The following is a 17,320-nucleotide window of genomic DNA, read 5'->3' as shown; positions in this document are numbered from 1 at the left end:
TAAAGTGCCCAAACGGAATTTATTTTCTTTACTGTTACTGATCACATCCATACACTTCGTTGAATGCTACGCTTCACAATGGAGTGCCCCTTAACGACATTTATTTTCTCCAAAGCTACTAATCACAACAACTTTATTATGGACTGCTACGCTTCACAGTAAAGTGCCCAAACGGCATTTATTTTCTTTACTGTTACTGATCACATCCATACACTTCGTTGAATGCTACGCTTCACAATGGAGTGCCCCTTAACGGCATTTATTTTCTCCAAGGCTACTAATCACAACAACTTTATTATGGACTGCTACGCTTCACAGTAAAGTGCCCAAACGGCATTTATTTTCTTTACTGTTACTGATCACATCTATACACTTCGTTGAATGCTACGCTTCACAATGGAGTGCCCCTTAACGGCATTTATTTTCTCCAAAGCTACTAATCACAACAACTTTATTATGGACTGCTACGCTTCACAGTAAAGTGCCCAAACGGCATTTATTTTCTTTACTGTTACTGATCACATCCATACACTTCGTTGAATGCTACGCTTCACAATGGAGTGCCCCTTAACGGCATTTATTTTCTCCAAGGCTACTAATCACAACAACTTTATTATGGACTGCTACGCTTCACAGTAAAGTGCCCAAACGGCATTTATTTTCTTTACTGTTACTGATCACATCTATACACTTCGTTGAATGCTACGCTTCACAATGGAGTGCCCCTTAACGGCATTTATTTTCTCCAAAGCTACTAATCACAACAACTTTATTATGGACTGCTACGCTTCACAGTAAAGTGCCCAAACGGCATTTATTTTCTTTACTGTTACTGATCACATCCATACACTTCGTTGAATGCTACGCTTCACAATGGAGTGCCCCTTAACGGCATTTATTTTCTCCAAAGCTACTAATCACAACAACTTTATTATGGACTGCTACGCTTCACAGTAAAGTGCCCAAACGGCATTTATTTTCTTTACTGTTACTGATCACATCTATACACTTCGTTGAATGCTACGCTTCACAATGGAGTGCCCCTTGACGGCATTTATTTTCTCCAAAGCTACTAATCACAACAACTTTATTATGGACTGCTACGCTTCACAGTAAAGTGCCCAAACGGCATTTATTTTCTTTACTGTTACTGATCACATCCATACACTTCGTTGAATGCTACGCTTCACAATGGAGTGCCCCTTGACGGCATTTATTTTCTCCAAAGCTACTAATCACAACAACTTTATTATGGACTGCTACGCTTCACAGTAAAGTGCCCAAACGGCATTTATTTTCTTTACTGTTACTGATCACATCCATACATTACCTTTGCGTGTTGATTTGTGCCGCGTTTGTTTTTTGCTTTTTTCTTCCTTCATTTATGGACTGGCCGTATTTGAGGACCGCCCTAATTATACATAACAGCAAAATGCAGACTGCTATTGCAATCAGTCTGCTCATACATAATCATTACAGTTTTTCAAACATAGTACTTTCTCAGAGTACTGGCGTTCCAGGAGTTTTTGAGCACGGTACCATCCATTTGCATTAACCGGTATGATCCAGGAACTATTTCCTCCCATATCTGGTATGGTCCTTCCCAATTGGCTGTCAGCTTTCCTTGAGCATTTCCTTTTCCTGTTGCTGCCGTTCTCCGCAGTACCAGGTCTCCTACTCCTAGAGGCCGGTGCTTCACTTTCTTGTTGTATGCTCTGCTCATTCTGCTTTTGTATGCTGCCGAGCTTACTTCTGCTTTCATGCGGATTTCTGGCATGAAATCCAACTGATGTCGCAGCAGCTGATCGTTTCTCTCCTCATCGTAATGCTGGATTCGCATGGTTGGCAGAGCCATTTCTGCTGGTATGACAGCCTCAGACCCAAAGCTCAATTTAAATGGACTCTCGCCGGTAGCCTCCTTGATAGCAGTTCTGTTGCACCACAGAATTTCTGGAATAAGGTCTGCCCATTTTCCTTTACAGTCTTCTAGCTTCTTTTTCAGTGCAGCCAGTATTTGCTTATTCGCCGCCTCTGCTTGCCCATTGCTCTGTGGGTGACATACTGACGAGTGAGCTAACTTTACTCTGTATAATCCCAGGAAGCATTGTATGGGTGCACAATCAAACTGTGATCCATGATAAAAAACTATTGCCTGCGGCAGCCCGAATCTTGTTATTATATTTTTCCATATGAACTTTTTCACCTGGTTTGCCGTTATTTTTGCTACCGGCTCTGCTTCTATCCACTTGGTGAAGTAGTCCACTGCTACTATTAAGAACTTGCGCCCTCCAGCCGCCATTGGGAATGGTCCAACAATATCCATTCCCCATTGTGCGAATGGGATTGGGTTCAGAATGGGCATCAAATCATTGGCCGGCAAGTTTATCACAGCTGAAAACTTTTGACATTTCTCGCACTTTTTTACATAAGCTCGACAATCTTCTAACATTGTTGGCCAGTAATAGCCTTGCCTTTGACAGATGATGGCAAGGGGTTTTCCACCGGCATGGTTCCCACATGTTCCTTCGTGCATCTTTTCGATCAGCCTTGCTGACTCGAATGCTGTCGGGCACCTTAAGAATGGCAGGCTAAATGACTTTTTGTACAACCGTCCCCACAGGATGATGTACCAAACCGAGTCCCTTCTTGTCTTTTTGGCTTCTGCCGAATCTGCTGGTAGGGCTCCAGTCTGTATGTATGTTTGGATATTATCGTACCATTCTGAGGTAGTTGTGATGGCCATGACCCGTATTACCTCCGACTCCGTACTTCGCTTATTCATGACTTCCATCATGACTGTTCTTTTCAAGTCGGCGACATTTGAACTTGCTAACTTTGATAGTGCGTCTGCCAGTGTGTTTTCTGCTCGGGGTACCAGATTAATGCTGAATTTCTCTAGCTGAGCCGACACCGACCTCAACTTCTCCAGGTATTTGACCATTGAAGGTTCTTTGGCCTCATATTCTCCGCTGAATTGACTTGCTACCAGCTGGGAGTCTGTTGTCAGTATTACTCTTTTGGCATCTGCTGCGAGGCACATTTGGATGCCGGCAATTGCTGCCTCGTATTCTGCCTCGTTATTTGACGCGTTGAACGTAAACTTTATAGCATACTCAAAAATGTCTCTTGTTGGCGATTTCATGATTATTCCAGCCCCACTGCATGTCTGTGCAGCTGAACCATCCACTGACACATCCCATACTTCAGCTTGTACTTCATCTTCTTGGTATGACGCTTCAACTATGAAGTCCGCCAATGCCTGGGATTTGATTGCAGTTCTTGGCCGGAATTCCAAGTCAAACTCGGACAACTCTATTGCCCATTTTAGCAACCGGCCTGATGTATCTAGCTTGCTGATGGCCTTTTCGAGAGGAAAGTTTGTTAGCACTTCGATTGTATGCGCATCAAAGTATGGTCTTAACTTTCTAGCCGCGATGAGGACTGCATATGCCATTTTTTCCACCAACGTGTACCTTGTTTCTGGGCCGTTTAGCACATGGCTCACAAAATATACCGGCTGCTGCCCTTTGTTTTCTGTTTCGGCTACCAGTACTGCTGCAACTGTTTTCGGCGACGCCGATATGTACAATTGTAATTTGCCGCCCTCTTTTGCCCTTGCTATTGTTGGCAGGTTCTTTAAGTGACTTTTTAGAGCTTCAAAAGCCTCTTCCTCTGCCGGCCCCCATTTGAACTTCTTGTTTTGCCTCAAGGTTGTGAAGAAGGGCATTTGCTTATCTGCCGACTTGCTCACGAATCTGTTTAAGGCGGCCATTTTTCCTGTCAGCCGCTGTATGTCTTTTACGCTTTTGGGTTGCGGCAGACTGATGATTGCTTCTACTTTTTCGGGGTTAGCGTCTATGCCACGCTCGCTGACCAAGAAACCCAGGAATTTTCCCGACCTTACTCCGAAGACGCACTTTTTTGGGTTCAATTTCATCCTGTATTTTCTCAAAGTTTCGAAAGTTTCTCGGAGGTCGCTAACATGATCCTCCTCCTTCCGGCTTTTTACGATAGAGTCATCTACATAGACCTCCACGTTTCTGCCTTTTTGGTCGGCAAACACCTTGTCGACCAGCCTTTGATACGTTGCCCCTGCATTCTTCAACCCGAATGGCATCGCCTTATAACAGAAAACTCCTGCATCCGTGATAAAGGCCGCCTTCTTCCTGTCTGATTTATGCAGGCTGACCTGATGATACCCTGAGAAAGCATCTAGGAAACTAAGCATTGCATGGCCGCTAGTGGAGTCTACCAGCCTATCAATCCGTGGTAGTGGGTAGAAATCTTTCGGACATGCTCTGTTAAGGTTGGTGAAATCTACGCACATTCTCCATGACCCACTTGACTTTTTTACCATTACTACGTTTGCCAACCATTCAGGGTAGTCACATGGCTCAATGAAACCTGCCGCCAGCAGTTTATCCACCTCTTCTTGTATTGCTGTCATTTTTTCCGTGGAGAAATTACGTTTTTTCTGCCGTATAGGCCTAACATTTCTATCGGCGTTTAATCGGTGAACCATTATCTCCGGATCGATACCAGGCATCTCATCCGCCGAGAATGCGAAGATGTCCGCGTGCTCTCTCAGCAAGCTTATGAGGTTAACCTTCATGTCACTCCCCATTTCTGTACCGATCACGACTGTTCTATCCATGTTTCCAACCTCCAGCTCGATATTTTCTGTCAGACCATCTGGCATTGGTCTTGGTGCTGATACCGGCCTCTCATCAAAGTGTTCCATGTTCAGGTCGGTTCGACCCCTTTTTGTGCAGCTCTTCCTTTTTGACAGTTGTTCCTGTCTTGCCGACTTAGTAGTCAAGTGTACCTCTTGCCTTGCCGGCTCAGTAGTCAAGTTCACTTCTGGGACCATTCTTCCCGGTGTTCTCAAAGTAGTCAAGTAACAGGACCTTGCCGCCAACTGACTTCCCCTTATCTTTGCCGGCCTTTCCAGGTTCGACATATATATCATTGTCAAGTGATAGGTGGAGACTACCGCCTGCACGTCATGTATGAATGGGCGACCGATGATCACATTGTAGGCCGCTGGTACTTTAATGATTAGGAAATCCACCATGAGATCTCGCATTTCAGATCCTTCTCCGATTTTCACCGGCAGCCTTATACTACCCTCTGGGTACATTGTAGATCCTGAGAAACCGATTACTGGGTAGTTCACCCTTTGAAGCTCGTCCTCTGGTATGTGCAATTGTTTGAAGGCTTCCCAGAAGATGATGTTTGCTGAGCTGCCGCCGTCTACAAGTACTCTGTTCACATCGGCATTTGCTATATCAAATGTAAGAACTAGTGGGTCATCATGCGGGAAAATGATGCCTCTGCAATCCGATTCCGAGAATGTCATCACTGGTATGCTGGGTGGGTTAGGCCACACTCTTGTGTTATGAAAGTTTACCATGTGCCTGTGTTCCTCCAAGCTTCTACTGGCGCCGCTTATTGTCCCTCCGTGGACTGGGCCGCCAGAAATTACATACACGGGTGGTTTTTTCCCGCCATCCCTCTGTTCTGCTCTGGCACTGGTTTCCGGCTGTTTTTGCTCAATTCTAGGCGGCTGATATGGCTGCTCGATTCTAGGGTATTGTTGTTGATTTTGTTGTTGTGGCCGGTATGAATTGGTAGGGTTTCCCCCCACCGAGTTGTTGTTACCATTTCCTTGCCTCGCCCTATACTGTGAGAAATACCCCTTTCTGACCATATCCTAAATGTTGTCTTTGAGGTCTCTGCAGTCCTCTGTTAGGTGGCCGTCCTCATTATGGAAGTCACAGAACTTCTTGACATTCCTTTCCCTACTCTGCATTGGTGGCGGCCTTCTCCAGCCGTCCATCTTGTTGTTTATGTTATAAATTGCCGTCCGCGGTGTGTTCAGCGGAGTGTAGTTATCAAAGAGTCCTCCGGACTCCCTTCTGTCTTGCCGGCTTCTCTGCCCTTGTGGATTAGCATTTCTGTTATTCTGGTTTCTCTGGCCTGCCCCTTGCTGATTATTGCTCTGATGAAAATTGTTTCCTCCTTTTCCCGTCTGTGGGTTATAGCCTGGATTGTACCCGACATTTCCGCCGGTTGCCACTGCCACATTGGAGATCTTCATCATTTCATCCCCCTGATGTACTCGTTGGCCTTGTGCAGGACGTCACCCAGATTGGTGTATGACTTCCGGCTGAGATATTTCTTGAATTCGCACTCTTGCATTCCCCTCATCAGAGCCAGAACAGCAACCTCCTGCTGCAAATTGGGGATAGTGATTGACTCGTTGTTAAAGCGGGTGAGATAATCCCTTAACGGCTCTCTATCTCTTTGAGCGAACGACATCAACTCTCCCGATGATTTCTTTCTCTTCTGTTTGCTCACAAATCGTGACAAAAACGACGCCTGCAGCTGTCGGAAACTGTATATGGAGTGTGCTGTTAGGTTATGATTCATATGACAGTTCATAAATCATGCGGAAAAACCATAAAGCCAGGAAACATATTATTTACACATAATCATTTAGCATAGTTTAGATGCATACTCTTTGTTGCGTGCCTTCCCTAGCTGCGCCCGAACCGAACAAGAACAAGTCTTTAGGACTCCAAGTGTCGTCCCTCCGTAGATAGTCCACAGCACGTCCGGATCCGCCTTAAGATTGACCAACTAGAATCGCCCTTAAGGTTCTAATATTTTCGGTTAGGTAGGCAAGAATATTGGCTGATTTTTCTGCTTAAAAATCTTAGTTTTGAATACTTAAAACTTGTGTATAAATAATGACCCCTAGGCCTTTATTTATAGAGTTATGGAAAAGGAATCGTAATCCTAGTAGGATACGAATTAATTGAAATTAGAATCCTACATGAATTCTATTTAATTAATTTATCCAATTAGGAATAGGAATTTAATCATACACTAACTCTTGTAGATTTAGGAATCACGCATGAGCACAAACTCACACACACACGGCAGCCACAAGGGCTGCCCATGCGCGTGCGAGCAGCAGCCCACGCAGCGCGGCCCACGCATCCGTGGCCTTGGCGCGCGCTGGGCCTGCCTTGCGGTAGGCCTGGGCGCTGCCTTGGCTGGGCTTGTGGCGCGCGTGCTTGCTGGGCGATGGCCCGGCTTCGTGCTGGGCCTTCGTCCGGCAGGCCTCGTCCGATGCTAATTCGTATGATACGCTTCCGATTAAATTTCCAGTTCCGGAATTTATTTCCGATACGAACAATATTTAATATTTCCGATTCCGGAATTTATTTCCGATACGAACAATATTTAATATTTCCGATTCCGGAATTAATTCGGATACGATCCATTCGGATACGATCCATTCATGAATTAATTCTATTTCCGATACGATCCATTCATGATAATCTTAGCTCCCATAAATCATGTTTGATGGTTTTTATCCTTAAAACAAACTTGCAACCAATAGGTGTGAACCTATTCTTGCAAATCAACAAAATTTCAATTTTGTCATCAAATCATTGAGTATGTTTTATGGCCTCTAACCATTTAAAACATTTGAGTCTATATATGGCCTCTAACCATTTTAGGGAATTTGGGTTTCGTCATAGCTTTCTTACAAGTCACAAACTCATTAATCTACATGATAATAGTTTGACTGCAAGTTGTAGGTTTCTTCACTATTTAATAGAAGAATCTCATAGTTTCATTGACCTGATCTCTATGTTTCTTTACTATCTAATAGAAGAATCTCATAGTTTCAGTGACTTGAATTCTATGCCTACTTGGGTATAGAACATCAAACAATAGAATATCAATAGCCACTTGAAAGTCCTTTGAATATTCTGTTCTCCTTGAAGCACTTGTAAAGTCTTCTAAGAGATATCTATTCTTTAAAGCCAAGTCCTTAAAGAATAAGTTCGGATTTTCTGAAGCACTTCGAAAAGCCTCCGGAATGTCCGTTTATGTTTGTTGTTCGCCTCGAAAACTTTCGAGGTCTATTTTCTCCCACTTGTCATTTTGGAAACGAATCTCCAAAAGGACATTATTTCGAGCAAACAAACATTATGTTCTCAAAAATTTGTGGTAGAAACAATACCCTTGTGTCTCATTTGAATAAATCACAATGAAACATATATCTATACTTGGGCCTTAGTTTGTCGAATGACAAACACTAAGCTCCCACTGAGTTTTGCAACTCTCTAGATATTTTATGAAAAGTTATTCTGAAATTACTTTTCAATAGCTTTGACGAATTTGGTTTAGTTTGGTGGTAGTTGAGCATTTTGTTTTAGAAATTATAGGAAAAGTCTTTATGATCCATCATTGATCGAATCAAGTACTAATTGACTTTGATTATGCCATATCTTATGGACCTAGATTGTGAAATTACAACACACAATCATTGATGATCATATTTGGTCTCAAGTAATCATCAACATGATCTAACCTAGATCTTTATGATTTCTTGCCAAGTGGATTTTATACTTCTGAATCTTTGAACTAGCCAAACAGATTCAACTTATATCACATTTGAGTAAATAAACCTATATTCACTCAAATCCATAATAAAGTCATAAAATCTTTCTTTAGCTTTGAACTCTATTGTCTAGGCGTTCTAACAATAGTTCATATTCTTTGTTACTTTCAACAAGTAAGACTAGCTTGTCTTAAGTTGATCTAGAAATCAACCAACTTTCAAAAGGTCCATCAAAATAGAGCTTATGAATGTTAACTTGTTGATATGGTCTAAGCAACAATGCCAAAGATTTGTGGAACTCAAATCAAGGGGTTGATTTGAACCTAGTAAAGTCTTTAAAGAGTTGTTTGTTTTAATCAAGCATATTGACTCAACCTGTAATTGACCATTTCATTCAAATAAACAAACAAACATTGTTTTTGTTTTTCTTTGAATGTGAGTCTTTCTGTGTTTGAAGCAGAAATTTAGGTATGCTGATTATGGAACAAAATAGCCATTAAGTTCCAGCCTTTGAAAGGACTTAAAACAAACTTAGATGACCCTACAATTAATGTAGCATTGCCATGCTTCATTTCCCACTTGTAGGTCATTAGTGTATCCTAGCTTCCATTATTTGAGTTATTACCGAAGTAAGAACCTCAAGCGGTATATGATACCAAGGAAGTTTGATTGCTAGGTCACTTCTCTTTAAACATAAACTTATAGGTAGAAACGGAATCGTAAATTCCTTTCATATGTTCCTTTGTTTTCCTATTTCTTGTACCCTTTCTTATAGTCTTAAGAATTGAATTCTTTAGTGTTGACTTTTATACTTTGTTAGACATGTCCAATGTCACCAACAAGGTTCTTTTCCACTTTAATTTATGTTGAATATTTTGTTTCAACTAGATGATCTTACCAGAAGCTTCTAAAGTTCTCTAAGTATCGATCTATTCGAATGTCTAGTGACTAGACTCATTCGAGAATTAAATGGACAAAGATATTAGGTTGTTAACCATTGGTAAGGCTGAGCGTATTAAACTCAATGCTTTATGATCTCAAAACTACATTGTATTTTGAATTCACAAGCACCAATTGGTTTGCCATTCGATTTTGATATTCGAAAAAAAAAAACCATAAAAGTCGCTATAAGAAACGTACATTTTAAATTGCTCACTTTCTCTCATTTCCGTGAATCGTTCTTGGATTCACTACCAATCGAGGAAATTTACTGTTACCTTTCTAAAAGGATTTATTGCAGTGCAAGATATTTAATTATAAAGAATAATTAAAACATACATTGAAGCATGCAAAGTCTAAACATTTATCATGAATAATAACTTGAAATTAAAGCAACCATGCAATTCAAACAAGTTATTAGCATTTTATTCGATTTTATTGTTCCGGCAGGTGTGAATAAAATGATTCCAAGATCCTAAAATCATTGAAGAACTAAGCACAGTTTGTCGACTTAATCCTAGAACATCTTAGGTAAGCAAAAGCCTTTTGCTAATAGTCTAGAAACTACTCTTGGTTGATAGGTACGTCTAAGAACTTGTTAGGTAAACCTATCGATTTTGCCACGACATAAAAGGACTCCTTACTTATATCGTTGAGTTTCACCAAAACTAACATGTACTCACAATTATTTGTGTACCTTGCCCCTTTAGGACCAATAAGTAACACCTCGCTGAGCGAAAACTATTACTAGATTGATGTAAAGGATATCCAAGCAAGTGTATATTTTGGCATGGCACCTTTTAACTCAATTTTTAAGTTTGGAACTTAAGGCTCTTACTATGTTGGTTAGATTTTAAGTGAACTAAAATCCTTAATCATGCAACATAATCAAGCTTTTGATCTCATGCATTTTAAGACATATTTAAAAGCAATAAATAACTTAAAACATGCATAAGATATTTGTGATCTAGTATGGCCCGACTTCACCTTGAAGCTTTGACTTCAAAGTCCGTCTTGAAAATCTCCGTGGGAGGCACCATTTTCTTCAAATATGATAAGCTATAACTAATTACAACTATTTGATGGTACGCAGACCATATTTGAATTGAAAAATAACTTTGGTACTTTAGACCAATTACATTCAAATTAATGGTACGCAGACCATATTTTCTATCCTATTTGGGCCATACTAGTCACTTCATAACCTGCAAAACAGTACATATACAATATATACCATTCACCCATTCATTATCATGAATGGCCCACATAGCTGGTTAGTAAAACACATTATGCATCACGTAAACATTTGCAGCAATTAATCAAGGGCACCAATAATCTACCAATTATTCAGTCCTTATTAATTCTAATCAAGTTGATTTAACCTTAAGGATTTGTAGACCTAATCAAGAGTTTATGACTAAAAAGCGCTCCCACTTAAACCAATAAATTCATATGCTTAACCAATTTTAAACATAAAAATGTATTTCTAGTCCAACCGGAAACATACAAATTTAATTAAAATTTAAAGCTCATATCAATTTATAATTGAATCCAAAAATTTAATTTAATTTCAGTCGTATTTAAATTAATTCATGATTTTAATTTTAGTAAAATAATTAGAATAAATAACATTTATTATAATTATAATATTCAAAATTAAAATCCAAGAAAATAATTCAAATTATTAATTTTAAAATTAATTAAAATTACGTGAACTGAAATTTTCAAATTAAACATTCAAAACGATCTAATCGTAACGCAAACACCCTACGCGTTGCACGCCCATGGGCCGTACGCACACAGCCATTGCTGGCCATGTGCGCGCAGCCCATGCGCTCGTCGCATAGCTGCTGCTTCCCTATCGCAAGCCTCCGCACGCATTGGTGCTCGCTGCGCGCGCCAGCGCTCATCGCACGCGAGCTATCGCTCGCAGTGCGCGCGCGCGACATCGCTCGCTGGGCGCGCGACATCGCTCGCTGGGCGCGCGAGCCATCGCTCGCTGGGCGCGCGACATCGCTCGCTGGGCGCGCGAGCCATCGCTCGCTGGGCGCGCGACATCGCTCGCTGGGCGCGCGACATCGCTCGCTGTGCGCGCGAGCCATCGCTCGCTGGGGCGCGACATCGCTCGCTGGGCGCGCGACATCGCTCGCTGTGCGCGCGAGTAATGCTGGGCGCAGCGCTCGTGGCACGCGAGCTTGCGCTCGCTGCGCGCGAGGCTGCGCGCTCTTGTGCGAGGCAGCGCGCGTTGTGGCGCAGCTCGCTTGCTGCCCACACGCGACTGCCTTGGCTCGCTCTTCGCCCATGCCCATTCGTTCATTGCTCATGGCACACGACACAAGGCAGGGCTGCTGCCTTGTGCTCGTGCACTACGCCCTTGCTCATTGCATTCGTGCCGCACGGGCGACGAGCTCCCTTGCTCGTCGTCGCATGCCCGCATTATACAACACCCCTTAAGGGTAACACGAAGCGTCCATTGCTTCGTGCGTGCAAGTTTTATGAACGAATCGCATAAAATTTAAAATTTATATTTAAAATTAATGACAAATTAATAAATAATATTAATTTCATAATTTTAGGGCGAAAAATCGAAAATTTATTATCCAATTGATTTCCGATTGATATGGATTCAAGTCTAGGTCATAAAAATTTAAAATTTATCGTAAATTTACAATGTTTATGGTGGTTTTTAATCATAGGTTTCTAATTAAATTACAATTAATTATGAAAATCAAATTAATTCTAAATTATTCTAATTTTCAACAAATTAATCATAATTACAAATTAGATTGCATAATTAACAAGACTAGGCATTCAAACTTGTTAAACATATGCAGTAGGTCAATCAAAAATTCAAGATTTATCAACAAGAATCGCAAATATTTAATTTAACATCTTAAATTTACGAAATTTTGCATTCGAAAAACTAAAACCTTCGAAAAGTCATAGTTAGGCTTCGAATTTAAGAATTCTGGGTTCGGCAGAAAAATACTTTTTTTGTCAAAATTTTTAGAATGCCTTTTACATGCGGAATTGACACAAAAATCACTCAATTCGGATGAGTAACGAAGAAACTGCCGAAAAACTGCGTACGTATAATTAAATAAACGCAATTTGCAATTAATTAACAATTACGAAAATTAATCACCCCTTTTAATTCTTGCAAATTTGTAATATTTAACCATGTTCATGCAATTTAGATTATGAAAATAATAAGGGGCTCGTGATACCACTGTTAGGTTATGATTCATATGACAGTTCATAAATCATGCGGAAAAACCATAAAGCCAGGAAACATATTATTTACACATAATCATTTAGCATAGTTTAGATGCATACTCTTTGTTGCGTGCCTTCCCTAGCTGCGCCCGAACCGAACAAGAACAAGTCTTTAGGACTCCAAGTGTCGTCCCTCCGTAGATAGTCCACAGCACGTCCGGATCCGCCTTAAGATTGACCAACTAGAATCGCCCTTAAGGTTCTAATATTTTCGGTTAGGTAGGCAAGAATATTGGCTGATTTTTCTGCTTAAAAATCTTAGTTTTGAATACTTAAAACTTGTGTATAAATAATGACCCCTAGGCCTTTATTTATAGAGTTATGGAAAAGGAATCGTAATCCTAGTAGGATACGAATTAATTGAAATTAGAATCCTACATGAATTCTATTTAATTAATTTATCCAATTAGGAATAGGAATTTAATCATACACTAACTCTTGTAGATTTAGGAATCACGCATGAGCACAAACTCACACACACACGGCAGCCACAAGGGCTGCCCATGCGCGTGCGAGCAGCAGCCCACGCAGCGCGGCCCACGCATCCGTGGCCTTGGCGCGCGCTGGGCCTGCCTTGCGGTAGGCCTGGGCGCTGCCTTGGCTGGGCTTGTGGCGCGCGTGCTTGCTGGGCGATGGCCCGACTTCGTGTTGGGCCTTCGTCCGGCAGGCCTCGTCCGATGCTAATTCGTACGATACGCTTCCGATTAAATTTCCAGTTCCGGAATTTATTTCCGATACGAACAATATTTAATATTTCCGATTCCGGAATTTATTTCCGATACGAACAATATTTAATATTTCCGATTCCGGAATTAATTTCCGTTTCGAACAAATATTTAATATTTCCGTTTCCGGAATTATTTTCCGATTCCGGTAATATTTCCGATTCTGACAATATTTCCGTTTCCGGCAATATTTCCGATTCTGGTAATATTTCCATTTCCAATAATATTTTCCGATACGTACCATGTTTCCGTTTCCGGCAACATCTACGACTTGGATAATATTCATATTTCCGATACGATCCATATTTCCGTTTCCGGCAATATCATCGTTTCCGGAGTATTCATTTCTTGCCTGTGACGATCTTAGCTCCCACTGAAACCAAGATCCGTCGGTTCCGAATATTCATAGATGGAGTATTTAATGCCATTAAATACTTGATCCGTTTACGTACTATTTGTGTGACCCTACGGGTTCAGTCAAGAGTAAGCTGTGGATTAATATCATTAATTCCACTTGAACTGAAGCGGCCTCTAGCTAGGCATTCAGCTCACTTGATCTCACTGAATTATTAACTTGTTAATTAATACTGAACCGCATTTATTAGACTTAACATAGAATGCATACTTGGACCAATGGCATTATTTCCTTCAGTGTGCCTCTATGCCCTTATACCAGCTCGCTGCATCTCCTAGGAGTGTAGATGGGAATATTTTGCACCACATGGCATCAGAATCAGTGTACAGCATCATGTGTTGTTCGAATGTGGTGCAGTGATCCTCCGGATCCGTCGTCCCATCGTATCTCCCTGTCGGGATTTTTATCCTTTCCATCCTTTCTTCTAGGATTTCTCGGCACAGAGGAGAATCCTTTGGCTGGATTGTCTGCCGTCTAGATATCTCTAGAACCGGCGCTCTTCGTTCATATTCCGCGGTGGGGACTTGCTCTGTTTCAGGCCATTCTGTTTCCGCCGGATCCGAGCGCTTTCTTTTTTCTGGGGTGTTTTCTTGATTCAGGGCGGTTAGGAGATCCCTAACAGGTAACTGGGGAACTGCCGACCTGGTCTTTCTTAGACTGCCGACTGACCCTAGCTGCTGCGAGGCTGGTAGCTCTGACAAAGCGGCCATCACCGCTGACAGTGTTTTCAATTGCTCTCCCGTGAATACTTCCGACAGGGGAGACAGGCGCTCCTGCAGCGTCTGCTCCAGCGGAGTTTTCGGTTGCTCCCTGGCAGGGCTTTCTATTTCTAACTCATCATCGTCCTCCACTGTAAATTCCCTTTGTGCCGGTATCGAGGTATTTTTTGTTGCTGGGCTTATAACTGATTGTGCTTGTGACGGATGGGCGGGGTTTAGAAGTGAGGGTTGGAACTTGGAGATTGTCGCCGGTTGCGAGGTTGTTGCCTTTTCTTGACTTTTCTTTGATTTTTTACCGTCTTTCTGTGAGAAATCCATGCTGACTGTTCTACCGTTTCAAGGGATAAGGTCCCCTCCTTCTAGCGCCAATTGTTCCGGGTGTGGAATGAGAACAGCTGACTGTGGGATACTGGATTCCTGTCGAGATTGCCGGTTGATATCTGCACAACAGAATGGATTAACTAGCCTCGGGGGTGGTTCGAGGATCCCCCTCCGATGCTTAAGTAAGATTACTGAGAGATTAAGAGATGATTAAGAGATGATTAGAGAGTAAGAAAGAAGTGTGTTTAAGTGTTTGTGTCCCTCATAGCAATAAATGAGGTGCTCCTTATATAGACCAATCCAAGGGTACGATCTGGTAGGTCCCTTGTGGTTAGATAGCGACCTGTTGATAGTGACCCTTGGTTGGTTGTCTTCATGATAATGCCGGTAGGTTGTCTTGCAAATAATGCCGGTAGAGGATATTTACCTAAGATGACCAGATTACCTGCAGGTTAAGTTTACATACGGGGAGTTCTGCCGGTACCAGGTGGTGCCAGTAGGACACCCCGTACATAATTCAAATGGAAAGGTCTTAATTGCGTACGTTTTATCAGTATTTATGTTTCCTACTTTCCTAGGAGAGAAGATCGTTTCCCTGACGGAATTTTATTTGTTTCTTTCTTTGTGAAAATTTTGAACATTTTATTTATTTTGAAAATCGGAACTTTATTTGTTTCTTTCTTTGGGAAAAATTTGAACATTTTATTTATTTTGAAAATCGGAACTTCATTTGTTTCTTTCTTTGGGAAAATTTTGACAATTTTATTATTTTTACAACCAAAGTGAATCATGTTACCATGAAAAAGGGTAATTAAGTGTTATTGGTTGTAAATAGACCTGATACAAATTGATCTGATTTGAAAATCCAACCCGTTATCCTAATTTTGAATAAGATTTTTCAACCTAAAATCTAATTTACCCCAGACTCGAAAAACCCTTACCATAGCATTAAGAGCATCTCCAATGGTTGTAGCTAGAGACTAGTTTGGAATTTATAAAAGTTTCAAGCTAATAGCTAGACCATTAGAGTAGAAATAATAAATTAGCTTGGTCAAGCAAAGGTCAAACAAATTAGCTTAAATAAGCTAATTTGTTTGACAACTAGCTCTCAAAATTGCCAAATAATTACTTGACAAATGGATAAGTGGGACAAATTTAAATAACAAGCTAATTGCTAGCCATTGGAGTACAAATCAATCAGCTAGACAATAAAATAGCTTAAAATTTTATGTGACATAACAAGTTAATTATTAAATTAGCTTACCATTAGAGAAGCTATAAGGAAATGAGGGAGAAGATTGGAAAGGTCAGACATAAATTTTTGGGTAAAATGCTTTTTGGAAAGTTGTGTAATTAATGGTGATTTTATTAGGATAAAATTTCAGCTTAAAGCAGGAAAAAAAATATTGGAGAGCTTAATGTTGTTTACGGAGTAATTAAGCTGATTTATTAACCCTAAAACTCCAGCGTTAATTACCAAGAAAACAAATGGGCCCCTATAACACCGGCTAAGGGACGACCTTCAACCAAATCATATATTGGGAACTAAATTAGATCACGTACATGCACGGATATTCAGAAATTATTATGTGACCATCTTTTAAATAAAATATTTAAATGAAATATACTCCCTTCGTATTTATGTAAGAGATACACTTGATCGGGCACGGGTATTAGGGAGAAGAATTGAATGAAATAAAATAATAAAGCAAGTGGGGTTGGATAGATATTTTAATAATTAAACAAGTAGTGATCATGTCATTTTGGTGGGTGAAAGGTGGGGTGGGTTTATGAAATTATTTGTTTAATATGATGGTGGGTCATGGGGTAAATTAGATGTATTATTTAATTAGATGGTGGGGTTGATAAGTTACTAAAAATGGCAAGTGTATCTCTTAAATAAATACGACGGAAAAGGCAAGTGTATTCCTTAAATAAATACGGAGGGAGTATATCCCTTACCGTTAATAAATTATGAACATATTCATTTAATAATCTAATATGCAATTTCCTTCCAATTACGTATGATTTTTAAAATTTATTTTAAAACTATCATAGTACGTATTATATATTATATATTTTTAATATGATAGGTTGACCAAAATATTCGATAGGCTTAATAGTTACTTCTACCTATTTTGAATAAATATTATTTTCTATTATTGATATAGCGATTTGACTAAAATGTTATCAAAATTTTCTAATATGTTATACTACGAAGTATATATCCTATCTTTTTATGCCATACATAAAGAGTTTATACAAAAAGGAAAGAAAATAAATGAGATATTTTTATTTTTAGGTAAGTGACTTTAGGCGGGAAAATATGGCACAAGGAAATGACGTGTGTCATTCATGGTGTCTGTTTTAGTATAATGTAATAGCTTTGGGGTGTTGCTTGCCTAGATAGTCTGTACATATTTTTATACCAATGTTGTATCGACGTAATAACTAATACGGAGTAACTCCGTCGCTTAATACTCGCCCCACTTTCCTTATAAAG

This window comes from Spinacia oleracea, chromosome 5, assembly GCF_020520425.1.
Source record: "Spinacia oleracea cultivar Varoflay chromosome 5, BTI_SOV_V1, whole genome shotgun sequence".
NCBI classification, from domain to species: Eukaryota; Viridiplantae; Streptophyta; class Magnoliopsida; order Caryophyllales; family Amaranthaceae; genus Spinacia; species Spinacia oleracea.
The sequence above is the reverse complement of the archived record's forward strand: the minus strand, read 5'-3'. Positions refer to the sequence as shown.